Genomic DNA, 27909 nt, shown 5'->3' on the forward strand with positions numbered 1-27909 from the left:
ATGTCAGAGCTATTCTTCCATGAGCCCCAGTGTGTCTCTTCCCATGGCTAGTCCCCCAAATAGCCCAGTGTGTTTTGGGGTGCTGCTGCTTGCCCAAGAACCCCAGTGCATTGGCCTGAATACTAATCTTGGCCTCACCCAACCATATAAAGTGCATGCTTTCCAATAACATTCCCACAGGTAATTTGTCCCTGGGCATTATGATTAACCATGGGAAACAGTTTCTATTTTTCATAAAGTTTTTATTAAATACCCTGTCCCTGCCATTCTCCAGAGATACAGAAACCATCTGCAACATGGGGCTTTAAAAAGGCTTTAATAATAAATACGATGTCACCACTCTTTTACACTTGTAACTATTCATGCTTGAGTGAGCTCCCTGAGCCTTTTTATGGGTTTGTTGAAATATAGAGTCTCAGCCAAGGGCAGACCAGTTCTAAGCTTGTTGTACTCCCCCTTTAATTCATTTGATGTCTAGGTAACAGGCTGTATCAGGTGGAGCTAAATTTGTATTTATGTATATCCAATAGTGACCAAGTCCGAAGGACAGTGAACAATACATACAAATCCCGGCACAGGATGGGCCTGATTTTCAAAGGTGCTGGGCACCTAAGAGCACCCATTAAAGGCCATGAGAACTGCTGGGTATTCAGCAGTTTTGAAAACTGGGCGACTTAGGCAAAGAGGGAAACTGCTAAGGACCAGCCTTGCATTCCTCCCAGTCTACTCTCAGATAAAACTCCTATTGACTTCACCTGGAGTTTTGACCCAGTAAGAACTGCAGTATTTACCCTCACACAAAGGACAACGTAGAACCATTCTTACAAAAGCCAATGTTCATGCTCAGTGTGACGAAGTGGGAATTTTTTGTAATATTTTTATGAATCCTATGTGTGCCTGTTTCCCTCTGTACTTGGCATTGCTACCCAGTGGGGGGAAATGGTTAAGTCTGCTCTTGGGGCAGTGCAGGAGTCATGAGAGGTATATGTGTGTTGCCTTGCTGTCTCTGGCATAATGAAAGGGTCATTAAGAAACTGGCTGTAATATGCTGAAAGCAACCAGTATCCATGCAGAATCTGAAAGAGACAACGGGAAGCCCCAGCAACCAGAACATTGACACCTAGCAATCCGTGACCCAGAGGAAGGAGGTTTTCCCTCCCACACACTCCTCTCAGCTGGGAAGCTGAGCAGAGGACAGCTTCAGAACAGAGAAGAGACTTATAGTGGGAAAAGAGTAGCTTCTGGAAGAGGCTGGCTGCTCTGACCTGGGACTGACAAAGGACCAGAGAGAGAGAGAGAGCCTGAAATGGAGTCCATCACAGCTTGGCTGGTGGATTGCTCTGGCTTGGCCAGATGGACTATGCCTTAACCTATAGTTCTCTGTGCTAACCAACGGATTTCCAATGCTGTATTCCAGTTGACTAATAAACCCTACTGTTCATTGCCTGGTGACGCTGCAAGCATTTGCTGAGGAGCATTAGTTCTGAAGGGTATACAAACCTCTAACTCAGAGCCTACCTCAGTTGGACTTGCTGGGCAGCACTTGTGGTGTGAAGCAGGAGTGCTGGAGCTCAGAGGCTCAGTCTTGGAGGAGGCAAGACTGCATGGCCTTCCCTAAAACACAAGTGGGACCCTTTAAGGGCTGTGGTACTGAAGGGATTCCTCCAAGAGACTGTTTAAAAGCTGGGGTGTAGCACTGATCCTGTGGATCCGTGACACCCTGCCTCAGAGACATTATTTTCCTCCTATTGCTTTCACCCATGCACAGATTTCAGGGTGTCTCGGGTACACTGTATCTCTCAGCATCTCCTGCTCAGACCTTCACTCGACGTCTTCTCAGGAGGTAACTGTCCTCACTCTGTAGCTCTGCAGGCTGCTCATCCTCTAAGCCACCAACTCCAAGCAACAGCTCCTGAATGACATGACCTTTCCTGTCTTAGCTTCGACTAGACATTCTTCCTCTCTGCCTCCCTCTGAAAACCTTGCCCAAAGGAGGTCCCCAATGGCAATCTGCACGGTTACCTTGGCAACGGTGCTTTGATCAGTTGGAACCTCTGAACACAGCGGCTCTTAATTTGATCCTATATATCTTAAGAAATCCACATTGCAGCTCGGTGGCTCTGAGGGCGTCACTCTCTGTCCACCTAAGCAATGCTAACTCAGGCCAGAATGAAACGTTCCCCGAGGCCTAGTCCATCCCAAGCATACAGCCTCCTCATACCAGTTAACTCTTTCCCTCTCACCTCCTGCATGTCTGTCTGTCCTCCTGCTCTCACTCGGTCTCCAAACACTCCTGGACTTGGCACTTCCCTTTCAATGATCCTGTAGGCCCTGGTGACAGTGAGTAGCGAGGGAGGTTGTCCATTGAGGAGGAATGAGAATTTCTAAATTCATGTTTTATAAATAATGGTCCACAGCTCTTGTAAGCAGCTTTGTGATTAACTCCAGCAGAGACATGAAGAGAATTGTCCTGCCTGTGATTAAAACTCCAGGGCACCCATGGGTAGGGTTACTCAGATAGCGAGCTCTCCACAGAACTAAGGACCAAACCACTTCAGATGTTTGTGCTTCGGATGAATTGCTCCACTCTGAGAATTCATTTGCTCTGGTGGTGGATACTGGAACTAATTCCACAGGGGACAAGACAATTCCAAAAGAGAATATGGCGAAGTCTGACTTCATTATGATATGTTCCTCCCACACGGGTGAAAGTAAGTTACAGGACTTACTGGTACTGCTGGAGTCCTGCGGGGGGCGTGGCCTCATCCAGAAGAGGTGTGGCCTCAACCAGAAGAGGCAAGGCCTCTCGAGATTTAAAGGCCCTGGGGCATTGGCTTTGGCTGGGAGCCCCAGGGCCTTTAAATCAACCGGGGGATCCCAGCTGCAGAGGTGGCTGGGAGCCCCTTGGGCTCAAGGGCAAATTAAAGGGCCTGGGGCTTGGCTGCCACCAAGCACAGGGCTCTTTAAATCCCAGCCCCAGCCCGGCAGCCGAGCTCGGGCATGGATTTAAAGGGCCTGGAGCTCCCACTACTGCAGGGAGCCCCAAGCCCCTTAAATCCCAGCCCCAGCCTGGCTGCCCAAGCTGCGGGCGGGATTTAAAGGGCTCTGAGATCCCTGCAGCCGCGGGAGCTCTGAGCCCTTTAAATCCTGGTCCCAGCCCAGCCGCCGAGCGCTGGCGGGATTTAAAGGGCTGTGGGCTCCCCACCGCTGTGGGGAGCCCATAGCCCTTTAAATTCCCACCGCGAAAGCCAGTGTGGTCCAGCAAGGCGTACTGGCAAGGCGGTATGCTGTACCGGACCGTACCAGCTTACTTTCACCTCTGTCCTCCCATTGCAATAGCTATTGGAGCCCCAGCCATGGACTAGGACCCCACTGGGCCAGGGCTGAACGAAGAAAACAAAAAGATGGTTCCTGCCTCAAAGAATATGCTACAGGGCCAAACCTATTGGATTCCCACCACAACTAAACAATATTGAAAACAAAACAGGGCTTCCTTGAACCTCAGAGTGAGCAGAACAGGATCCTATATGAAGTCCACTAGACAAGCACCCTGGCGGATGTAATTATTTGTCATGTGCTTAGACACCATAGTGATGAGTGCTACAATAAAACCTAAGATAGGCGTGCACACTCAATGACTACATGGAGAAGGAAAGCAGAGAATGGGGGCTAACAGAATGGTATTGACGAGAGAGTGCCTAGTCCTTGCAGAGTCAAGAGAGATGGGAGGTGGAAGAAAATCTCTGCACGAGAATGGATTTGTGTATAGGACCAGCAGTAGTGACCAGCTGGGCAGTGAATCATGAGGCACTCTCCCCTCTGCTCCCACCTCCTCCCTCTATGTTAGCTCTTTCCTTCTCACCTCCAAGCAGCAAGGAACCCCCTTAGTTCCAGCGCAAATAGCTCAGTACAGGATTGCACTTAATCCCAGACTGGCTTGCTACTGGTGTCCTAATTTGCCACTGAGGAAGGAGGAGTGAGAGGAACTGACTGACTGAGAGGAGAGTTAGGGGGCAGTTCATTTGGTGATTTTCGGCATCGAGCGTGCTGAGATGGCAAAGAGAAAGTGAGTTGCAGCGGGAAAAGGATAGGCATGAGCTGACCTTGAACAAAGCCTTTCAATCAGTTGTTAGGCACAGGCTTTTTACAAAATATGAGTAAGCTAGGCCCCTTTTCCTCCTCCAATGTGTGGCTGTCCCTTGAACCAAGCTCCCCTAGGAAGAATAATTATGATAATACATTATTTGTGCTGAAGAAGCCAGTTGGGATTGTGGCCCTGTCATGCTCATTGCTGTTGTAGAGCCCAGAATGCTAGGCTGCTCCCCTGCTCATACCGCAATGCTGATGGGCTGTGAGAACTGCTCTCTGCACACTATTCAGTCCCCTTCCCACCTCGATAAAGTTGGTAGTTCAAAGAGGACAGGAAGGGGAAGGGAAGAGGCTAATGCTGACTTCAGCCTATTCAAGGACATGTGCTGGGTGTGAGACACATTTCAGGAAAGCCTCTCAATGTAAAACAGTCGAGATAGTGTTTGATGAATGCGCAGGGACTGAGCACAGTGTGTCTGATCTTCCCGGTCAGTCTGTTTCCAACCTAGGTCCCGCTGAGAAGTAGTGATAATTACTAGGTCCTTTCTGTAGCTTTTGTGAAGAGCATTTCCATTTAAATTCACAGTCCGACCTTCCTCTCCAGCAGAATAAATAACCAATAAATTATTCAAGGACTTGTTCAACGTGGGTGAAAATTAACACTCATGCTGCACCACTAGTGCCGGCAGGCAGTTGGAGTCAAAATCAGCACAGTACCTGCTCCAAGGGGAGAGTGGGAATGAAATAGCTGGGCATAGGCACGATCAGCAACTCCATCAGAGCCAGCTCTCACTGACTTGCCCTGCAGAGCCCAGAGCCTGGACACATGAGGACCAGGGCCCAGAGTGGAAGAATAGCTGGGGCTGACAGGTGGTCCCTGCTGTGCTTTGGGTGGGGCTAGCCCCGTTCAGCCTTCAGGAAGGCTAATGAGCCAAGATGGGCTGCGGCAGACCCGCCTGATTGGTGGGCTTTCCCCATTGGTTGAAAGGAGCCAACAGGTCTGCATTTAAGCTTAGCAGCAGCACAAGGTCACTGGCTGCTCCATGCTGTGTCTGCAGCTGCTCCTGTGCTAGCCTTGTTCATGTCCTGCTGCCTTGCCCAGCCCTAGATGTTGACTTCTGGCTCTGAGTGGTGGCTTGATTCCTGACTCTAGCTTTGGCTGGTGGCTCTGACTGCTAGGTAAGACTGCCTGCATCCTAGTTCTGACAGAAAACCTGGGTAGGAGGGCAGCAGGGTTGTGTGGGGGCCTGAGTGTGGGGATGATGGCAGGGCTCTTCCTCCTGCATAGGGGAGAGAAGGTGCTGAGGTGGGACCCAGGACCAGGAGCTTGCAGAAGATGGTGCTTGGAGATGGGAGAGTGCTGCAGGGGGTGAGGCCTGGCTGACTGAGAGTCAAAAAGAAATAGAAAAGCCTAAGGTTTACTTCTCCATTGACCTGCCCCCCTCCCTTCCATACTGCACTTGTCAGTTGTTTGATGGTAACCTTAAAAATCAGGAGGAAACAAATCTAGTTCCTGCTGCGTGAATCTGGACAAGACACAGCACAGGACCCATCTCTGCTTTCCTTCACTGTGCTATTAAACATGGCTATTGTGGCCATAGCACTGGTGGCAGCAAGATCTGAGCACCCGAATGTTTGGGGAAATTACAAGGCCGTCCTTAGGATTTATGGTGTCCTAGGTGGGATTATTAAACTGGTGCCCCTGTGCCTGTCTTGCTCTTAGCAACACAAACATAAGCTTACACTACTGGAAAACTTGCCACATGCATGTTATTAAAACCAGTTTAACTTAATTAAGCACACTGTAATGCTGATGGACTAGCACTAAAGAAGTAGCACTATAGAAAAAATTCTGATTTGACAGAATGATGCAAATAATGTAATTTTTTAAATTTGTCAACATTTTATTGGAAATTTCTATGAAGCGGTATTGAAACAAGGATTTGTTTTTAATTAAAAACAATCTTTCTGGCTTTTTTGGTTGCAAAATCAGTAATAATGTCATCGTATGACAAAGACAAAGTGATGTCTTGTTTGATTGCAAGAATAGCAAGACCAGTCAAGTGTTCCTGACTCATTGTAGAGCGGAAATAGTTTTTAATGAGCTTTAGTTTTGAGAAACTCCATTCTTCTGATGCTACTGTTACAGGAATTGTCAGTAGAATACGAGTGGCAATGTACACATTAGGATATATGTCAACAAGTTTGCTGGTATGAGTAAACTGTACAATATCCATCACTGATTTTGCATGTGGCAACATTGATGACAGTGTACTCAATTCTTCATACAGTTCAAGTCCATTTAAATCAAAATGATCGCCGTGCTTCAGGAGGCTTTCTAGGTCAGGGGTCCCTAACATGGTGCCCGAGGGTGCCATGGCGCCCACAGGGGCCTCTCAGTGCACCTGCTTACTTGCTGGCGGACGAGCATCTGCCGAAATGCCGCCAAAATTCGGCGGCATTTCAGCGGCGATGCCTCTGGATGACACCGCTTGCCACCGATAAGCAGCGTCATCCAGAGGCGTCACCGCTGAAATGCCGCTGAATTTTGGCGGCATTTCGGTGGATGCTCGTCCACTGCCACGGTCCTTCGACTGGTGACCGCCAGACGAAAAAGGTTGGGGACCAGTGCTCTAGGTTCTTGCACTTTGTTATTAGTTGCTCTTGTTTTCCTATTTTGTTGAATTTAGTCCTGCTCAGCCCGTTACCAGCTGAGTGAATGGAACCCCAGGCCAACAGCGGGTTGAGTGGCTCAGCCGGGGTCTCAGCCACCGGCCTGCTCAGCCCACTGCCAGCCTGGGGTTCCTTGGGGGTCCCCAGACCAGCAGCAGGTGCTGAGTGGGGCCGGTGGCCGGGACCCCGGGTGGCAATGGGGAAGCAGCCGGAACCCCAGAACAGTGGTGGGCTGAGCCGCTCAGCCCACCACCGCATGCAGGGCCGGCTTTAGGAAGTGCAGGGCCCAGTTCCAACAGTTTTGACGGGGCCCCGGCAGGGATGACTATATATTAAACAAACAAAAAAAATGTAAAAAAAAAAACACATGGGCTTGGCTGCGCTCACTGGGTCTGCTCTCGGGCGGCGGCGTGGTGGGTGGTGGGTCCCGCCTCCAAGGACTTGCTCCGGCATGCCACCAAACACCACAAATGCCACCAAAGACACAGAGCAAGTCAAGGACCCACCGCCAGCCCCGCAAAGTGACAGGGAGCAAAAAAAGGAAAAGGGGCGTAAAAAGCCAAAGAGACCTACTGGTCTATAGCGGGGGGTGCGGGGGGCTTTAGGGGAATTTGGAGTGGTGGTGGAATGACCGCATGCCATCAAAAATCAGCTCGTGTGCCACCTTTGGCATGTGTGCTGTAGGTTGCTGACCCCTGCTTTATACACTAGAAAGGAGATGAGCATATTACAGTTGTTGGAGGGCTCTATTTAGCAGTAACAGGGCTATAGGAAAGTCAGTCAATGTTTTTTGTTTCTCTGATGAAAACTGGCCCACTCCCTTCCCCATACCAAACTTGTCACAAATAATTGTCAACAACTTAATTTTCTGTTTTTTCTGTTTTTTCTGTTTTTTAAAAAAATATATTTAAATTGAATTCAGGATTGTTAGCAAGCATTTTTGTCGAAAAAATTTGTTAAATGACAATCAAAATGGCAACACAGTACTGCTTCCATGCTTGGCTCACCCCCCAGCCTGCTGGTCCAACAGCTGCAGTAGAGGAGGCGATAGGTGGAAAACTTCAGGACCCCAAAATCCACCTATTGGGGTGCAGAGTGGCAACAGCAGCAGCAAACCCTCAGCTCCGATCACACGCCAATGGGCACCACCGTCAGCCCAACGGACCATGGTGAAGTTAGCACAGCATCTGATCTCAGGGACGGGGCACCCATGGAGCCACAGCAGCTCATCCTGCCCTGTGCAGCTCCCCCCGGATGAGATGGATCACTGCCAGCCCGGGGGAGAGAGACACTCCCCAGCTAGGGTGACCAGATCCAGATGCCCTCATTTTATAGGGCCAGTCCCGATATTTGGGGCTTTGTCTTATATAGGTACCAATTACCCCCACCTAGGGTGACCAGACAGCAAGTGTGAAAAATTGGGACGGGGTGGGGGGGAATAGGAGCCTATATAAGAAAAAGACCCCAAAATCAGGACTGTCCCTATAAAATCGGGACATCTGGTCACCCTAAGGTGAGTTCCTTCCCCCACCCCTTCCCAGAGACCCCAGCCGCCAATCCCCCACCTCAGACTGTGCTGCATTCAGCTCTCTCTAGGACCCAGCAGCCCTGCTCTTACATGCTCCACTGCTTCCCGTCTGTCCGGGCTCCTGGCAGAGCGGTGCCCCCAGACCTAGTGGTGCCCTAGGCGGCTGCCTGTTCTGCCTATGGCTAAGGATGGCCCTGGGGGAAAAGTCCTGAGGGCCTGTGTCCCTCCCCTCCCTGAAGTTAAAGCCTCAGGTTGTCCAGGACGGTGTCAGAGGAAGGCTGTGTCTGCTGGGATTGTGATTCCCAGGGTCTTTTTATCCTGTGCTGCTATGCAGCTAAGCCACTGAGCATGGATGTGTTTTGGAGCCCACTCTTGTCTGGATTCACATGCATAATGGCAATGCTGTGGGCTGGCTTCTGTATGCTCTTCTATATATTTTGGCAGTGTTGAGATCTAATTAATCACATGGTGCTCTAGATACATCAATGGCCTGTTCTCTCTGCTTCCAGCTGGAAAAGCTTCCCAATGGGGAGGACAGGATTATATAAAGGGGCAGACACCCCAAGGCACCGTTCCTCTTCCTGTGTGCCCTCCCCTCCCCTGTCCATTGAGTCACTGGATGAGAAGGGGAAAGGAAGCAGCCATTACACAGAAGAAGGGATCCTGGCCTAATGAGTTTGGCCAGTAAGACTGAGCCTATGGTGAGAAACTTTTGCTTTGAATTTAACAGCTTGTTGCATTTTATTTTTATTGTAACTATCTTGGACTCTCATGCCTCATTACTTGTATTCACTTAAAATCTGTCTGTAGATAGTCTGGGGAAATGCTATTTGGAATAAGAATGTGTGCATATTTTCCATTGATGAAACAGGCATTTGTAAACTTGTATCACCTAGGAGAGGGCTGGGCAGGACCAGACACCAATTTCTAGAGTGAAAAATCTAGGACCAGGAGTGTGTTGGGGTCACCTTGCAGGATAATCCAGGATGGTAAGAGGCCAGGTGCAGCTGGCTGGCTGTAGTACACTCCCAGACACTGCTGGGAGTGACTTGCATGCAGGAGGCTGTGAGCAATCAAAAGCATTGTAAGTGGCACCCTTGGCTGGTGGGCGGGGGTGACATAGCTAATCATTAGTCTGGATTGTAGCCTGGGTCTGTCACAGTACTGGCATAGCTTATTCCCATATGGGAAAGGTAATAAGCTGTGCCAGTATAACTGCATCAGCACAGGGCTTTACATTAATTACATTAATTACATTGTAATTTTTGGTATTTCACACCTCTCACTGAAAGTCACACTGGTACAAAAATGGTGCACAGATCAGGACATAGTTAATTTTCTGTCCCCCATGGCCATAGTGTCTGAGCCTACCATAACCTTTGTGTTTATCCTCCCAGACCCCCTGTAAGCCAAGGCAATGCTACTATCCCCATTGTGCAGATGGGGAAGCAAAGGTTAAGTGACTTGCTTAAGATGTGGCAGACCAGGGACTTGAACCTGTATCTTCCTTACCTAGTCCTCTACTCAAACCACGGCACTAACCTTCATCTTCTTAAAAGTGCTTTCTCACTTCCTACTACATGAAAGATCTGCCAGTTGCACAATGCTAACTGCAGTGTTGCCAATGCTCACAACTTCAGCTGAGTTTCATGATATTCGGTGTTTTTAAAGTCCCAGCTACATGTGAATAGAAGAGAATCTCTGCTTTCACTCTGAAAGAATGGTAAATTTCTACCCACATGGTTGTAGGGAAACCTTAAAATGTCACCTGAGTGTACCCAAAAGTCTCAGCAACCAGGATGCAAAGAGACCCAAATGTATTGCTTAAAACCTCCCTCAAATTTAGGTGCATGAAGCATGATTTCTGAACACTTGGGTTTGACAATACAACTACTTGCCTCTTGTGGTCCTGGCCCAATGCATGCTACCCTCAGGTTATCCATGTTGGGTTTTTTTGGTCACTTGAACATGTTGCCATCTACTGGTTAATTGAAATGTGGATCCTTCTATGGGTAATTGTCGATCGGCTACAGACTCTAATGACTCTAACTGGCACAGTGCCTCCGGTTGGCTATCTAGGAATTAGCTTTTTTTGACTTCAGAGCACCTCCAGTTGGCTGGTGTCTCACCTGCCTCAGGCCCTGTGTCCCTCCCAGACCCCAGTGCCCTTTACCTTGGGGTTCTGCCCACAGCAGTACCCGCAACCCTCTATACCCACCTTGCCTCAGTGGCTACTGCTAGTCATCTAGCCCCCTTTCACTGGGGCAGACTGCAGTCTGTCATGGCCACTCATCACTGGCAAAGGAGTTGGACCAGCTGCCTCTGCAGCCCCAGTACCTCTTTAGGCCTTAACCAAGGCCTCAGCCTGGGGAGTTGCCAGGCTAGAGCACCCCAGTTCCTCTTGCCCTTTCCCCAGCACTGCTCTGCTTCAGGTATCTTGCTCCCAGGCAGCTAGCCCTTCCCCTTACCTGTGTGCCCATACCCCCTCCATAAGCACTTGTGCCCCTTTTCGGTTGCCCCCCCACACACTGTTCACAGCCTCCCCACTGATATTGTAGACCCTCCCCTTCCCAGTGCAGCCGGAGGAGCCGGTATTCCAACCCCTTTTCGCCCCTGCATACCCCACCACTGGCACCCTCCTCTCCTGTCTGCAACCTAACGGGGAGGTGCAGTTGCTTCTTCCCTTTCCCTCGCTCCCCCCTGCAGTTCCCTGCCCACTGGTGCCCTTCTTCCCTGAACACAGCTTGGCAGGGAGGAGTGGCTAGCCCTGTTCCCTCTCCCTATCCCCTCTGCCCCTCCCACTGGACCCTCTTCCCCTGCGTGTTGCCTAGTGGGGAGGAGCAGCTGTCCATTGCCTCACCCCCATATTAGGGCCTCCTCTTGCCATCATGGAGGACCCTGCTCCTGCCCCCGTCCCCACCCTTGCCCCTCCCCCTGCCCCTACCTCAGCTGACCCTGTGGTGTCCCCTTTGTTACTGTCCCTGCCCGCCCCAGCGGCTGACCTCTCAGCCACCACCAGCCCTGACTCCACCACTGCCATGGCCGCCCCTTCCACCGGCAAAAAGGGCCAGGGGAATAAAAAGGGCAAAGGCCCAGCCCAGAAAACAATCTCCCACCGGCAGGGCCGCCCTTCCCGCTGCGGCCCCAACACCTGCCGTGGCCCTTCCTTCCTCTGCTGTTCCTTCCACCAGCTCTGGAGGCGTCCTATCTCAAACCTCCAGAGCATACGCCCAGGTGGCTGCCGCCCCTACACGCGCCACCACGCCATCCACCCTGACCGCCACCTCGGTACCATCCCTGGCGGCCGGGGCCCCTTCCCCTCAATGACCAGGAGGCATGGCGTCCATTGCCTCCTGGTGCCCACCTTGCCCCATGTCAAAACATACGTGTGGGTGCTGGCGAGGATGGTGGGGCCCGCGGCCATCATGGTGGCCTCCAAAATGTACGGGAAGATCATATTCTTCCTGGTGTCAGAGGCTGCCGCGCAGGAGGCGGTGGAGAAGGTCTTGGTGGTAGGGGGCATGTTTTCTTCTTTGGAACCCCTGGAGGACCTGGGTGTACAGGTGGTGTTAACCTCCGTTCTGCCCTTCCTTCCCAGCGCTGCCCTGTTACCTGCCCTCTCCACCCTGGGGAAGCCCATTTCCATCATCAGCCCTTTCCTCCTGGGCTGTAAGGACCCCACCCTTTGTCATGTTCTGTCCCTCCGCCAGCAGGTCCAGATCCAACTACCGCCAGTGGCACATGACCGAGTGGCGCTCAAGAGGTCCTTCCTGGTGCCCTACCAGGGGGCCCACTACCAGGTCCATTATATGATGGGGGAGGCCTGGTGCTTCCTCTGCCTGGCAATCGGCATGTCTGGAGGGATTGTCCCCTGGCCTGGCACGGAGGGGCATCCAGGAGCTCCGATACCCAGGAGGGTGCTGGCCTTGTCATTGCCAACAACCTTGGTGGCCTAGCTATCGCTGCCTCTGCCCCTCCTCCTTCTGCCGTAGCAACCGCTCAGGCCACAGGGACGGCCAAGCGGGTGGGGCCTCATCTCCTTCGGTTGCAGTTCGGCGAGGCCCACGGAGGAGAGGGCAGTGAGACTCCTCCTCCTGCCTGTCCCTGGACCAGGAGAAGGCGTCTGACAGGATGGACCATGGGTATTTCCTGGGAACTCTGCGGGCGTTCATCTTCGGGCCCCAGTTCATGGGCTTTCTCCAGGTGCTGTATGCTGATGCAGGGTGTTTGGTCAGGCTCATCTGGACCTTGACCAAGCCGGTCAGCTTTGGGCGGGGAGTATAGCAGGGGTGCCCCTTCTCAGGCCAGATGTACGCTCTGGCGATCAAGCCCTTCCTCTGTTTCCTCTGCCAGAGGTTGATGGGGTTGGTGCTTCGGGAGCCAGAGCTGCGGCTGGTTCTGTTGGCGTACGCTGACGACATGCTCCTCATGGTCCAGGACCCAGGCGACCTGTTGCGGGTGGAGGCCTGCCAGGCCGTTTACTTGGCAGCCTCCTCCGCCCGGGTCAACTGGATCAAGAGCTCTGGCCTGGTGGTCCGGCTCGGGTGGCAGGCAAGCTCCTCCCACCCACGCTTCAAGCCATCCGGTGGAGCAAAGGTCTGCTGCTCTATCTTGGCATTTATCTGCCACGCATCCTTCTCCACCAGAGAACTGGCAGGATTTGGAGGCCAGGGTGGGTGAGCGGCTGCGGAGATGGACAGGACTGCTCTGGTGTCTCTCCCTGCGAGGGAGGACGCTGGTGCTGAACCAGCTAGTCCTGGCCATGCTCTGGCACCGCCTGAACACCCTGAGCCTGGCCCCGGGGATCCTGGCCAGGCTCAAGAGGATGGCCCTGGAGTTCTTCTGGCCGGAGCTGCACTGGGTCTCTGCAGGGGTTTTGAATCTTCCCCTCGGAGGGTGGGCAGGGCCTGGTTTGCATTTGCAGCCAGGTCCATGTCTTCCTCCTCCAGGCCCTGCAGAGACTCCTTTACAGTTCAGGTAGTCCGGCATGGAGCACGTTGGCACACGCCTTCCTCCGCTGCCTCTGAGGGCTCCGATATGACCGGCAGCTCTCTTTCTCCACCTGAGGGGTCTTCCACGAGACCTCTCAGAGCTGCCGGTCTTCTACCAGGACCTCCTCCAGACCTGGAAGCTCTTTTTGGCAACCAGGTCCTTTGTGGCCACTGAGGGGGTGGATCTCCTTGTGGAGCCCCTGCTACACAACCCTGATCTACATGTGCAGGTGGCGGAGTCTCCCTCGGTGCGCTGGAGATTGGTCCTGGCAGAAACCACTAGGGTCGGAGACCTCCTGGACTACTTTTCCCACTCGTGCTCAAGGACGATAGGGCCATTGTGGAAAAACTAAATTAATTATTTGCATCTGTCTTCACAGTTAAGGAAGATTCCCAAACCTGAGCCATTCTTTTTAAGTGACAAATCTGAGGAACTGTCCCAGACTGAGGTGTCATTACAGGAGGTTTTGGAACAAATTGATAAACTAAACAGTAATAAGTCACCAGGACCAGATGGTATTCACCCAAGAGTTCTGAAGGAACCCAAATGTGAAATTCCAAAACTACTAACTGTAGTCTGCAACCTATCATTTAAATCTGCTTCTGTACCAAATGACTGGAGGATAGCCAGGAGGCCAACTTTTATGATTTTTAGTCATGTTTTTTATAGACCTCTATCATATCCCCCCCATAGTCATCTTTTTTCCAAGCTGAAAAGTCTCAGTTTTATTAATCTCTCCTCACATGGCAGATGCTCCATGGCTCTAAAAATTTTTGTTGCCCTTTTCTGAACCTTTTCCAAGTCCTATAGATATAGATAATATACATTTTTTTAGATGGGGTGACCACATCTGCATGCAGTACTCAAGATGTGGGTGTACCATGGATTTATAGATACAGTAATACTAGGGTACAAAATATATCAAAGCACAGAACAGGTTATGCTGGTGTAGGAGTGGCATTATATGTGAAAGCATAGAATCAAATGAAATATCAATTCCTCATTTAATACGAGGCACATTTAATACAAAGAACGGCTGCCCTACGAGGAGAGATTAATAAAACGGGGACTTTTCAGCTTGGAAAAGAGATGACTATGGGGGGATATGATAGAGGTCTACAAAATCATGACTGATGTGGAGAAAGTAAATAAGGAGGTGTTAGTTACTCCTTCTCATAACACAAGGATAGGGGTCACCAAATGAAATTTAATAAACAGGTTTAAAACAAACAGAAGTATTTTTTGCACAACACACAGTCAACCTGTGGCACTACTTGCCCGAGGATATTGTGAAGGCCAAGACTATAACAGGGTTAAAAAAAACTAGATAAATTCATGGAGGATAGGTCCATCAATGGCTATTAGCCAGGATGAGCAGGGATGGTGTCCTTAGCCTCTGTTTGCCAGAAGCTGGGAATGGGCAACAGAGGATGGATCACTTGATTACTTGTTCTGTTCATTCCCTCTGGGGCACCTGGCATTGGCCACTGTTGGAAGACAGGCTATTGGACTAGATGAACCTTTGGTATGACCCAGGATCGCCATTCTTTTTGCCCAAAAAATGTTTTTAGGGGGACGGGAAGGGTAGAAGATCTCATTTCCCAACCAGCTCCACTTCAGATTGTCTGATCTTGTCTACATGGGGAAGTGAGGGCAAAGTAAGCTAGGATGTGAATTTAATGCGGGTGAACTAGCATGCTTTAACTTCCCATGTGGACACTTTTATTCCACCTGAAAAGGGCCTTAGTGCACTTTAGCTTAAGACGCTAGCTTCTTTGTTCTCTCAGAGCTTGTCTACACAGGGAGTGAGCCCTAAGACATCCCTGCAGTATGCGGGTTGATAGACTAATCCACTCCATCTGGCCCATGTGTTTTCATTAAGAATATCACTGCCATGGTTATATTGAGCCTTCATGCAATCTGGTGCACTTCAGAGAAACTTGGCCAAAAACTGGTACAGTGGTGCTGCAGATCAATATGGTATATGGGCAAAACTGATGTGAGAGGAGGCAAGAGGTGCTGGAGTATACAAATTCACATACATACAAACGTTTTTAAAAAAAACCTGTGATGGGAGAGGGGAAAGGAAGAACCAGAATAAACAAACTAAGAGCATAAGAGTCTATACCATGAGGCACTTCTCCAGACCTGGATTCTACTCAGTGTGGCCACTGGGTGATCTTGGGCAAGTCACTTCCCCTCTCTGTGCCTCAGTTTACCAATTTGTAAATGGAAGATAATTATAGGGATTTCCTTTGTAAGAAACTGTGTGATCAATAGTTAGCCACCAGAGATGGTTTTAGCTGCTAGTTGTATCTTAATCAACATGGCATAAAAAATCACTTTAGCTGTAAAAGCAAAATGATATTTTTAGCAACAGTGGGAGTATAGGTGAAGTAGAGATGGAAAATAACCTGCAAAGGGGAAGTCAAACACAACACAAATGTTATCCATATTTCACTGAAAACAATAAATTCCTTGAGTCTTTCTGACAGCATCCTTCCTCTTAAATGATGGATTTTCATAGCATACTGTCATGAACGGTCACATCAACACATGACTCAAACTGGACACAATGGACTTGTTAAATAGGGGTTGTTTGGATTCAAACTTGCTCTAACCGGGCTCTGCTGGCTTTGTCTTTTCAGGAGCTTTGGTATTTTCTTGTTTATGACTGGGGCCAGTCATAAATTTTTCCACTGAAATTGGGAGGGGTTGACAAAAGGAAATGGGTTCTGCAAAATTTTTCCATGGAAAATTTAGAGTTTTCATCTTAAACCTGAACACAAATATTTTGTCAAAAAAACCAATATTTTGATTTGGAAATGCTACTGTAATATCTCATGAGAGCTGTAGTTTGCCTCATGTCTGTTTTCCTGCAGGGGTTGGCACCCAGATAGACCACATCTACCATGATGCACCACTTCCATGGCCTTACCTCTTGGAAAGGGAAAGATGTAGTTCAACTAGAAAGCTGAGTATATAGAGAAGAACATGGCCCATTGAGGCATCATGGCAGCATTTCCAAATTAAAATATTTAAATTTTTGAATTTCTGCTGAAAATTGAAAGCTTCTTTGGAAAAAAATTAGACAATTATTTTCACTTGTCTAATTTTCTGGGGGGAGGCTTTTTTTAACCAGATCTATTTGAACAATTCAATCCATGTCTTGGAAATCAAGTTTTTGGTTAGGAAAGAGAAGGTGACCAAGATGCAGAGATACCAGAGAACTTTTCTGATATGATCCCACAGTTTGGGCTCACTTCTCCTCACCCCATACATTGCCCAAAACCCCTGGCCTTGCCCAAAGGAAAAGTTTATAGTGTCCTTCTTTCAGCTTATTCTTTCTGAAGTGCTAGTGAGTCTACTGATCTTGGTTATGTCCCTCCAATAATGCTCAATAAGTATTGCTTTCCACACAAGTGGGTAGGAGAGGCACAGTGATCAGACAGGAGGCAATGTAATTTGTATACACCTTATGCAATGTGCTTTTTGAGACTAACATCTTTACTCTCAGGCTGGCATTGCTCTAAGGGTCCTTTGCCTCATCATTTGGGATGGTACCATAAGTTTGCATGGTGCATTACAGACTTCAGTGAAGCTGTGTCAGTTTATGTTAGCAAAGAGTTTGGTACACTGAGTGTGACCAAAGCATTTCCTGAAGAAATGTGGGTATTGCTTCTGCTCCCTGATTGGATGACAACTTTTTTTTTTAAAGGGAGAAAAACAAACCATAAATGGAAAATAGTGAATAACAGCAATACTAGTGCAAATGTTCACGTTCACAAATCATTCTGAAGCTGTCAGAATGTGTGAACAGCAACACTTCATGTCCCCAAGGCAATTGGGACACTAGTGTGCTAAGCACTGCGTAGACACCTAGCAGGAGACATGCCCTGCCTCAAAGAGGCAAGATGGATAAAATATGGGAAGGGAAGCAGAGGTGACGTGACTTGGACCTGATCACACAGCCAGTCAGTGCCAGAATCAGGAGTAGAACCCAAGTCATTTGAGTCCAGTCATCCTTTGCTCTATTCACTAACTTATAATGGCTGTTGCTTTCAGTAATAAACTGATGGTGGTTGAAATACCCACAAGCAACAACCATTATGGCCCCACAGATACCAGCTGTGCAAGCTTGCTAAGTTGATTCACACAACTTTGTGTGACTCACTTACTTTGTTGTTAAAAAAACAGTTTTTGGGAGGGAGGGAACTATCCAAAGTGCTTACCTGGCATAGGAATCCACTTTTCAAGAATGACTCAGACAAATTTCATATTCACAATTAAAACTTGTCACATCTCCTCCAATCAGGGAACAACTATACCATGTAACTTGCATAACTAAAAAATGCAGCGTGAATTGCAGACAAATCTGTCAACTGGATATACGGTTTTAAACTTGCTTTCCATACATATTCAAGGATCTGAGCTCCTGTGTGACTTCTCAGGAGCAGAAGTGACTCTGGCTGTGAGTTAGGATCCATTTCTTGATCGATATAATGCAGAGCTAGTACCTCCCTCAGGGTGCCCACACTACACAACACGAGGACTGGAACAAGATCTAAAATCAATATTTCCCACTTCTGGGCCTGATTGAAAGCTTATTGAAGACCATGGAATGAGTCCCATTGACTCCAATGGGCTTTGGATCATGGCCTATTGCTTGGACTCACCAGAACCTAGCACAAGACCATTTTGTGTCACTGTTGGGTGCTTCAGGTTGTCTGCCCTATAATTGCAAAGGACTGTAACCAAATGATCCAGAATGTAGTGCTGTCTGGGACTGCAATATTGGTGAGACAGCGTGCCAATACCTCACTCCCAGCTTTCCTGATGTCCCCCCCCCCACCACCACCACCAATACTTCCACAAATAACACTGATCGGTGGCATTGCAGAGGACACACCGTCCTCTGGAATTCACCCCAAGTGTCCATAGGTTAATTGAGGGCTGAGAGAAGCTATTATTCAAAAGGAAAGGAAAATGTCATTGTAGGAATAGACACCTTTCCATAAAGCAGGGCCACTCTTGTTGTCTTCCAACAGTAATATCAGGCACTTATCTCAATGGGGATGGTTTCATACGCTTGACTGCAGGCAAACTAAGTGCTGCCGATGAACTATTGATTACAACAGACCATTATCTGTCTAACTCCCCTCCCACCCAGCTCTTCCGCATATTGAGATAATCTCTTAAATACATGCATTGTTCTCTCCCTGCTCCACTTCCTTTATCTCACTGCTGTTTCTGCTTCCCCTATTTATGTGCTCCTAGCGTGTGCAAGCTGAAAGGGATCATCCATCAGCACAACTCGCTGAACTCCACTCCAGAGAGTGACTCATGCAGAAGGAGGCAAAAGAGGTCTCACTGGGATGCTTTAGAAGGGAGACAGGGTGGGAAGGGGGACATACCTTGGGGGAGCTCTGCAGAAGCACCCTTCCTTGTCATGCTTATGTTCAGTTTATTTCAGTTTGAAATAATATCCTGTCACATCTCCATCTCCTAAGACATGATGTGAGACTACCATTTCAGTGCATGATTAGTAACAAAATAGCACTGCATACTTTGCATTCCATGTCATGCAAATCTAGGCTTACCTGGGGCTGAAAACAGCAGTGACACATGTGAAGGGTGAGTTATTTCAGGAGATGCAGCAATGCTATTGGCACATATTGAGAGCAGGCTACTGAGGCTTTCCATTAGAGATGGTGGTAAAAGGTCAGTGTTGCAGTGTCTTGTTGGGTCATCAATTTCCAAGTATCCTTGCTATGTTAGAGCAGTCTGGGTCTTCCATAAGAGGTAGAGCTGGGTGAAATTTTTTGGCAATATGTATTCAGTGAAAAATCCAATTTGGTGGCCCCAGAACATTTTTCAAATTCATGTTGGTTTCATCAAATAGTTCATGTCAAAAGAAAAATTCTGAAAATCTCAATGTTTCATTCCAACATTCTCAAAACAAAACACTGTTGTTTTTTTATGGAAAAATCTTTTTGTTTTGACATCTTGAATTTTATTTAAAAATTCAAATTAAATTGCTCAACATTGAAACCAATGGATTTTTTTTGTACTCCACGTCACCAATTATTTTTAATTAGGTCAACCTAAAACTTAACTACAGAAGCTCCCTGACTTACGCAAGGCATTCTGTTCCGGAATGCCTTGCATAAGTTGAATTTTGCATAAGTCTGGAACATATCTCTGACAATTATGCACACACACAAAAAAACTTACAGAACTTTTTCCGTAAATCAGGATTTCCGTAAGCTGGGTTTGCATAACCCGGGGTGTGTCTATATATATAATTTCTTTAATTACCAACAAACTGAAATCTGTTCACAGGGCTCTATAAGAGACTCGACACCAATAGTAATATCAACAGGAAGGAAAACCGATGCTGAACAGTAAGGACATAGCCCTAAAAATGAAGGAAGAAAGATATCTTACCCATTGAGTCAATCAGGCCTAATATATGAGGTCTAGCCAGAGACTATAACGGGTGAAAATGAAATCCAGAGCTACATTTCTTTTTCAAAGGCTGATTCACAGTCCATACCATGTGGGTACAGAAATCTAGTTCTGGTTCTTCTCCTCCCCCTCTACTCTGTATTTACACTGGTCCTGCCACTTGGAGATGGGGGTCCCAAAACCAGCTGTTTGCAAATGATAGCACAAAGCAACAGAAATCAACATGGAGAATATCTCTCTACTTACCCTCTCTTGCTTTAAGTCCAATGCAGCTTTTGTTCTAGTCAGGGCAGCTTTTCCAGCCACAGGATGTGTTTAAAATTCACCAGGGGCAAGTTGGCATTCCTAGCCACAAGGTGTTAGGTATCTAGCCTGAACCGGTGCGAAATCAGCACATTATCTGTTATGCTGACCTGTCTCCCTAATGGCCCACTAGCATGCAGAAAGGCTATATATTTGTTTGCTGTATGTGTGAGCACTGGCCAGGAACACCATGAGAGAGCAGGTGAAAGAGCCCTCAGGGGGGAATGCTTTAGAGGTTCTGCAAAATGTGCTTTCAACAACAGTTCAGCTGTAAGTGGCTCCATTTCACTCCTTGTTTGTATGGCAAGTAGAGAGATGTTCAGCCCTCTGCAGATATGGCCAAACCAGGATGCTTTAAGGCACAACTTCAGAGGCCTGAGGCCTAGTCTGAACTAAAAATTTGGTTCAACCAACCTACATAGCTCAGGGGTGTGAAAAATCCATGCTCCTGCATAGAGTATTTAAGCCCAATGTAGTCAATTATTTTTGTCAAGGTACAAATTTCTTGGTCAGGTATAGTCCATGTCCAGACTCCAGAGAAATGTTTTTCACACCACAATAACAAGTAAATAAGATTTTGTGGCCCATTCAAAAGCATGTGGCAATCCAGATTTGGCCCACGATCTGCACATTGACTACACTTGAGTTAAGCAGACCTAGCCCCTGGTTTTGACAGCACTAGGAAGAATTCTTCTGTTGACCTAGCTACTGCCTCTTGCGAAGGTGGAGTAACTGCATTGATAGGAGAACCTCCCCCCTGGCATAGGTAGCATCTACACTGAAGATCTGCATGTGACATTCCTCCTGGTGTTATCTAGACCAGTGATCTGCTAGGTCACTTCAATCCTCTACTCTGGGAGCCAGCCTTACCCTGCTCTGCTGTGAGAATCCCCACTCCCAGGCTGTTCATACACAGCCTCTAGCATGTAAGCTGCTCCCAGCTACATGAGTGAGCACTTTTGGCCAGCTGCTGCTTGGATTGTGCAACTGAATGACACTAGCCAGTATCTCTGGTCCCAGACTCTATCCTAGGAACCTTTGTCTTGCAGTGTCCCTTACAAACTTAGATGATTCTCACCACAGGCGGGCTGGTTGACCTTCAGCCAGACTCTCCCTTTTGATCAGCGCTTCACTTGCTTGGTGGTGATGTCTGTAAATGGAGGTGGAAGAGAGGGAGAACATGGCAAAGTCTCTCCCTTTTATCATGTCCTTTCTTCCCTCTTGGCTTTGCCTCTCCCCCTTCAGAGTCAGGTGAGCATTACCTTATTTCATTTCCAAGCTGACCAAGGGAAGGGGAGTGACTCACTTGAGAGTCCAACAGATCCTTTGTTCCTGTGAGGGTGGGCTGGGTTTGTCCCATACATGCCCCGATGAGGTGTGAACTGCCCCTCTGCTCCTATAGAGTTTTGCCTTGCCCTCTGCTCCTGGAGAGTTTTTGCCTGGGCTTGTTTTAAGCCACAAGGACACATTTTCAGCTTCATAACTATATACATGAAATTACAACCTGTAACATCACTATAACAATGCTCAGTGCATCATGAGCCTTCTGAAGACACCCGACATGACAAACTTTGCATTGGATACCACACAATCATTATAAGGCTGAACATGGGGGGTACAGGGTGTTCCCCTGAGGTACAGACCATCACACCGCAGCTGCAGTGTTGCACGTGCATACAAGTCCTGATGCACAGCACACTGAAGTCAATGAAAGTGAGCCTTTCGTATTGATGTCAATGGGCTTTGGATGCGACTGATTAAGCAATGACTCTAGTACTGGCCCAGACACTACTAGAGACAGCAGAACTGCAGCCACTTCCAAAGCATTCGGAATGTGGACCCCCCCATCCCCCAAGCACAGCCCCCCTATCTCCCCCAGCCTGTGAGAGATAACAGGTCTCAGCATCATGCTCTTGAGACTCTCCAATGTGTTCACCTCTATATGAAATGAGTGTGTGCTGAAAGTCTGTCAGCGTGTGCCTCAAAGAGCCAGCAGGATACGTGTCTCTCCTGAAACGTCATAACCCTCACATTCTCCTGGGCAGGGGCGGCTCTAGGCACCAGCAAAACAAGCTGGTGCCTAGGGCGGCAAAATGTAGGGGGTGTTCCCTGCCGCCGGGGTGGGCGGCAGGCTGGGCCGGCGGACCTGCCGCAGTCATGCCTGCGGGAGGTCCACCGGAGCCCCGGGAGGACCGGACCTGCCGCAGGCATGACTGCGGAGGGGGCGCTCGTCCCGCGGCTCAGCTGGACCTCCCGCAGGCATGACTGCGGCAGCTCAAGCGGAGTCGCCGGACCCGCAAACCGTCCGCAGCCGCAGGAGGTCCTGCCGAGCCACGCGGGACCAGCGGTCCCTCTGCAGTCATGCCCGCGGGAGGTCCGCTGCTCCCGCGGCTCCGGGGCGCCTCCCGCGCATGACTGCTTGGGGCGGCCAAAAACGTAGAGCCACCCCTGCTCCTGGGGCCTTTTTGACACGAGTTCTAAGCAAAACAAACAAATCTGAAATGTTTTCCCCTGAAATGTTTTTGTTTTGGAAAACTTTAAGAAAAGTGAATTTAATCCAAAATGACTTTTTTTTTTCTGGAAAATTATTTTCCATGAAACCCTATTTTCTGATGAGAACTTCTGTCAGGTTTTTTTACAGCTCTAGTTCTATTAGTCACATAATCAGACCCGCTGTGTCCTTTATCTAATGATTTGTCTCCGAATGGTAAAATACAGTAATATGAGAAATACAGAAGGAAGAAAATAGTTACTATAGAGATTTTCAAAAGCCTGAAGGAGACATAAGCATCCAACTCTCATTGACTTTCAATGCCAGTTGGACAGCTAACTACCCTTTGTGCCTTTGGAAGATCTCCTATCTAAGTACTGCTGGCACCATGCTCAGCATGGAAGGGACAGAATGATATGCCCAGCTGTTCTGGTCATCTCTTATAAACAGGACTGTCTATAAACATTAGAATAATTACTTAAATAAGTGTCACTGCTATAATCCTGGCAATGCCTAGGCCGGTAGGGAAACTTCACTTCTCCTCTGTGCCCAGGAAGTGATCCATCATTGCAGCTGGGAGGTAAGGTGCTGCTCTAAGAAATGTCATTCTGATTGGCAAACATTGATACTGTGGTAGGACAGACCAGTGGCAGACTTTCTCCAGCATTGGAGACAGCCTGCTGTAGTGTTTATACTCAAGACTGGTGTCTGACTTGAAATGGGGAAGGGTTCATCTATCATTTTAAATGTGTCATGTCCTATTATAGTGCTTGTGCAGCATTAGCCAAATCCCTTACAACCTTTAAGGAGATTAGTCTGGTGTTGGAAAGTAAACTGACTGTTGGGGCAAGGATAGTTTTGCCAGGGATTTCGCCTGGGTAGCTCTGGGGAAATAACTTTCCTGGGACTGTTTTTTGTGTGTGACCTCTTGCAGTCAGGGCCGGCTCCAGACCCCAGCGCGCCAAGCGCGCGCTTGGGGCGGCATTTTGCCAGCAGGGTGGTAGGCGGCTCTGGCGGACCTTCCGCAGTCATGCCTGCGGGAGGTCCACCGGAGCTGCGGGACCAGCGGACCTCCCACAGGCATAACTGCGGAAGGTCCGCCGGAGCCGCCTGCTGCCCTCCCAGCGCACCCTCTGCAGGCGCGTCTGCAAGAGGTCCCCTGGAGCTGCGGGACCGGCAGCACGCCCCCTGCGGCATGCTGCCCTGCTTGGGGCGGCCAAATTCCTAGAGCTGCCCCTGCTTGCAGTGCTTCATCAGAAGTGCCAGCTTCTATTTCCCCCACCCCCAACTCCTCATATTTATGTGTCAATGTTGATTGAAGAAGGATTTTGAGTGGCATGTAAAGCTTCCTTGGAACTAAGAAGCAGGGAGCAGACCTGGAAATCAAATCAGATTTGTTGAGGCTAACCATGTTTGTTACCATTATAAATGTAAGATGGGGTTTTTAGTGAAAGCAAAGTACAGTGCAAGATTATGCATTAAAACCATAACTATAGAATAATGCAAATTTATGGTTCTAGGTACAGAGCCTGCCTGGGAGAGACATTCAAAAGCATCTAGAGTCCCTTTGAAAGTCTCTTGCAATTCTTCCCCCTTACACTGGTATGCAGTTAACTGGGAGGGGTAGAGCAGAAGAGGGCAGGAATTGCTCCCATGGGGTGCACCGCACAGGCATGTGAGGGTGAATATGCTGGACCTTGGGGGGGGGGAAGTGCACCCTTCCTTTGGGCTGTGGGGAAGTGCCCCAGAAGGAATTCCTTGCTACCATATGCCCAGCTGAATCTAGCTCCTTCTACTATGCAGCTATGGATGGCCCAGGCAAACTTCATGCAAGTGTCTCCCTCCATGCCAGCATAGTCACTCACAGCCCTTGGTAGCTGAGGTAGGGCAGCAAGGAGTCAGTCAGGCAGCTGCAGAGAAGACAGATCATCAGTTAGTGTGTTTCCACATTCACTTGAACTGGAGATCCATTTTCCCCAGTGTGTGTGAGGGGGTGAGGTGGGGTGCAGCAACCTCAAGGAAATCCCCAGATCTTACACTTCCCACTTTGTCTGTCCTTGTGACACCCCTGCAGCAGCTACATGGTGACGAGTGAGGCGGTGAGAGCAGACCTATGCCATGACAACAGACTTACGGGTCTAAGATGGGCCAGGCAGGCACCTGCTAGAGGCTTCTGCTCTGGTGGTATCAGCCCTACACTGGGGCAGGGCTGGGTGAAACAGTGGTTTCTAGGAAGCTTGTGAGCACAAAGGCCTAATCTCAGGCTTCTGCCTGGAGAATGACTCTGAGGTATTGCTTTGGTCTTCAGGTCTGCTTGGGATACCAAACTCATCATTGTCAGTGTCCATGCCATTCCCTACCTGCTGCCATCCCAGACCCAACAGCCATGAGAGTGGCACTTAAAAGAACAGAGAAGGAACAGAGATGTGCCCTGTTGAGCAGCTCCAAAGAAAACAGTTGATGAAGTAGCGAGCCTCTTGTTTGTCTAAGTGCCCTTCCAGCAGGGAACATGCAATTGGCATCACCTAGATCATCTAGAACAATCTTTTTCTGGCTGTGGAGGAAGAAGCGGTTCAATGGATGGTTCATCTCTGGTTTTTCTAGTTCCTGTTATCCAGATACCCTCGTGACCTCATGCTGGCCATGAAACAGGAACTGACCTCTCAGGGCCTTGACATCAGGCCCACAAGGTTTGGCTGGCAAAACAGTGACTTCCCAGAGCCTCATGCCCTCATGTCCCTTGCCTTAGGTTCTCAGCCTGAGCCTCTAGTTTTGAGAAGACTTGCCAAGTTCAGCTACCACTCACCACAGCCACCCCTTCCACAGGTGGCACAGGCACACCTTGAACAGCAATACAGGAAAGAGGAAGCTAGAGATTAACTTTGGCCAGCAGCTGCAAATATGAGGGTTCATGATGGCTGTCTGAGCCCCACATAGGGTTGCCAGGTATCTGTTTTTTGACCGGAACACTTGGTTGAAAAGGGACCCTGGTGACTCTGGTCAGCACTGCTGACTGGGCCTTTAAAAGTCCAGTCGGTGGCACAGTGGGGCTAAGGCAGGCTCCCTGCCTGCTGTGGCTCTGCACTGCTCCCAGAAGCAACAGCATGTCCCACTTCTGGCTCCTAGGCACAGGGGCAACCAGGGGGCTCCATGCACTGCCCCTGCCCCAAGCGCCAGCTCCATAGCTCTCATTGGTCAGGAACCATGGCTAATGGGAGCTGTGGGGATGGTGCCTGTGGACGGGGCAGCACGCAGAGCCGCCTGGACGTTCCTCCGCATAGGAGCCATGGGGGGGATGTGCCACTGTTTCTAGGAGCTACCTGAAGTAAGCTCTGCCTGGAGCCTGCACCCCTGATCCCCTCCTGCACCCCAACCCCCTGCCTCAGCCTTGATCCCCCTCCTGCCCTCTGAACCCCTTGGTCCCAGCCTGGAGCACCCTCCTGCACCCTAAATCCCTCACCCCCAGCCCCACACCAAAGCCCGCACCCCCAGCCGGAGCTCACACCTTCCTCTCCAAACCCCCAGCCTGGAGCCCTGTACCCCTCCTACACCCCAACCCCCTGCCTGAGCTCCACCCCAGAGCCCCCTCCCACATCCTGAACACCTAATTTCTGGCCTCACTCCAGAGCCCGCACCTCCAGCGTGGAGCCCTGTACCCCTCCCAGACCCCAACCCCCTGCCAGAGCTCCACCCCAGAGCCCCCTCCCACATCCTGAACACCTAATTTCTGGCCTCACTCCAGAGCCTGCACCTCCAGCTGGAGCCCTCACCCCCTCTGGCACCCCAACCCCCTGAGCCATCCCAGTGAAAATGAGCAAGTGAATGAGGGTGAGGAGAGAAAGCAACAGAGGGAGCGGGGATGGAGTAAGACGGGGCAGGGCCTCAGAGAAGGGGCAGGGCAGGGCAAGGCTGTTTGGTTTTGTGAGAGTATAAAGCTGGCAACCCTAGCTCCACAAGTTCACCCAATTCTCTGGAAGGAAGGGATATTTTTTTCTGCTTTCAAGTAGCTTATGCCCAGTCTCTGCCAGACAGAGGGAGGGACGCAACCTGCAGGAAGATCTTACTATTGCATCAGGCCTATCCTCATCCAAGGCTACTCCAGGCCTCCTCTCCTCAAAGGTTCTGTCTAATCCTTGAGGGGGCCACTTAGGGATCTGGGGCAAAAATTGGCCCTGCTAGTGAAGGCAGGAGGCTGGACTTGATGACCTTTCAAGGTCCCTTCCAGTTCTAGGAGATTGGTATGTCTCCAATTATTACCTTATATGTTACCAAACATTAGACAGAACCTTTGAGGAGAGGAGAGGAGAGAGAGAAGCTGGGGAAGGGAATATCTTTTGTTAGACCAACTTCTGTTGGGGGAGAGAGACAAGCTTTGGGCCTTCCCCTGCTTGTGAGATGTGGCTTCACAACAGCACAAGTAGGGCCCTCCTATTTAAAACACACTCCAGCCTTCCAGACTAACACAGGCCACCCTGGTCGTTGCAGTGACCATATGCAATTACATGCCTCCTAATGGCATATGATGGGGCAATGAGTAATAACCCAGACACCAGCTGAGGCACATTCTTCAGCACTGGTATTTTCTTTGCCTGTCCTCCCCCTCTTTTTCTGTTCCCAATAGTTGCAATTTGAATAATTTCATCCACAGGCTCTTTGTCTCCCAGACCATCTTCGGCAGGAAAGCGTGCGTTGCCTGGCCTGTGCTCCATTTGTTACGGAGAAGATTGAGAGTGCGCTTGTCACTGAGCGAAGAGGCAGCTGCTGAGAACAAACAAACAAGCCAATGGGAGGCTAATAAAAATGGGGATTGTGAGGGGAAAAGGGAAGAGATTAAAACAGAGCTGGGGAGGCTGGGGCTCCCACTCCAAGGAATTTGACCTTGGCTCGTTTCTCTTTTCTGTTTCCCTTCTTTTAATCTTTTTTTTTTTTCATTTCCTCCCTCTCTGCGCCTTTCCTTTTATTCATCTCCTCTCTTCCGTGGACTCATTCACATTCTTCCAGGACCTTTTTATCACCACTTTTGCTTCTTGCCCTTGATCTCCAGTGAAATAATAATTGCACAATGCTAGGCCACAGGTGTAGGGGGAAGAGGTAGTAGATGGGTTTAATTTGAGGGGGAGGAGGGGGCTGGCTGGTTTGATTTGTCTACAGACAGAGATATGTCCCTGCATCATTAATGGCATTACCATTTACAGAAGGGTTGGCTTTCAAAGACACACATTGAAACAAGGAATTGGTTGATGGGAGCATGTATTTTTTCATTAGTGGTGATGGGAGAAGAGGTGTGGGGCTGGGATTCTGCTAAGATCACAGCAAAGGATGAATTCATCATGGGTTGTTTATTGGGGTTTTTTTTCTTTTCTTT

General features: G+C 49.2%; 1 long non-coding RNA gene across 1 annotated transcript; it reads left to right on the forward strand.

The window, feature by feature from the left end:
- Window positions 1-2664: 2664 nt before the first annotated feature.
- On the forward strand, window positions 2665-24953 carry LOC120371761. Its single transcript, XR_005584561.1, has 3 exons — window positions 2665-2711; window positions 8800-8991; window positions 24853-24953. It is a non-coding gene; the product is annotated as an uncharacterized LOC120371761 (long non-coding RNA).
- Window positions 24954-27909: the final 2956 nt, after the last annotated feature.

Source organism: Mauremys reevesii, linkage group 9 (genome assembly GCF_016161935.1).
Source record: "Mauremys reevesii isolate NIE-2019 linkage group 9, ASM1616193v1, whole genome shotgun sequence".
In the NCBI taxonomy this organism is placed as follows: domain Eukaryota; kingdom Metazoa; phylum Chordata; order Testudines; family Geoemydidae; genus Mauremys; species Mauremys reevesii.